The sequence below is a fragment of the Orycteropus afer genome, unplaced genomic scaffold (assembly GCF_000298275.1).
Source record: "Orycteropus afer afer isolate SDZICR_OR568_19922 unplaced genomic scaffold, OryAfe1.0 scaffold00324, whole genome shotgun sequence".
Taxonomy (NCBI): Eukaryota; Metazoa; Chordata; class Mammalia; order Tubulidentata; family Orycteropodidae; genus Orycteropus; species Orycteropus afer.
Window position 1 is genome coordinate 772,601 of NW_006921911.1, and position 688 is coordinate 773,288.

General features: G+C 39.5%; 1 protein-coding gene across 1 annotated transcript in view; it reads right to left on the minus strand.

Annotated features, from left to right (window-relative positions):
• The window catches only part of DPP6 (dipeptidyl peptidase like 6), a 1,548,106-nt gene that overhangs the window by 276,528 nt on the left and 1,270,890 nt on the right, over positions 1-688 (minus strand). The window lies entirely within an intron of this gene.

The following is a 688-nucleotide window of genomic DNA, read 5'->3' on the forward strand; positions in this document are numbered from 1 at the left end:
AGCTTGCTAGCTTTTAAGATCCCAGTCGCTACTCGCCAGAGTAGGAGGTGGAACAATGTTTTGTATAATATGTTATGCCAATTGAGCTTGATATCTTCTGTGACTATGGTCCCAAGCCCACAGGTTCAACTACTCAGTCCTTATGGATAGCTGGCTATGACCAAGCAGTGACCATAATCTTGCCCCTTGTCAGCACTACTATACATCTGGGAATTTTGATCATTCACATAAACTTATAGGACCATTATCTGCCAACCCTATATATGTTCTTACATACTTCATAACATACTTAATAGTTAAGCCTGTCCACTCATCTATCCACCCATACACCCATGTTTGCCTTCACTGACAACTCAGTACTGTATGTACAAAAGGGTTCATCTTTGTTGTCTGTACCTCGCATGTACCTCTCTATATCTTCAACTTCCTCAATGCCACCATATTGGTCACTCACATTTGGTACATTGCCCTCCTCATCACCCAAATAAATACTTATCTCTATCTATCTAACAGCGTTCCCTCCCCTCCCCTCTTACCCCTGGTAATCAACAAAGAAAATTTCCTTCAATAGATAAACCTTTCCTTAACTTTTTCAATAATGGACTAATACAATATTTGTCCTTTTATGATTGACTTATTTCACTCAGCATAATGTCCTCCAAGTTCATCCATGTTATGTGGTGTTTTG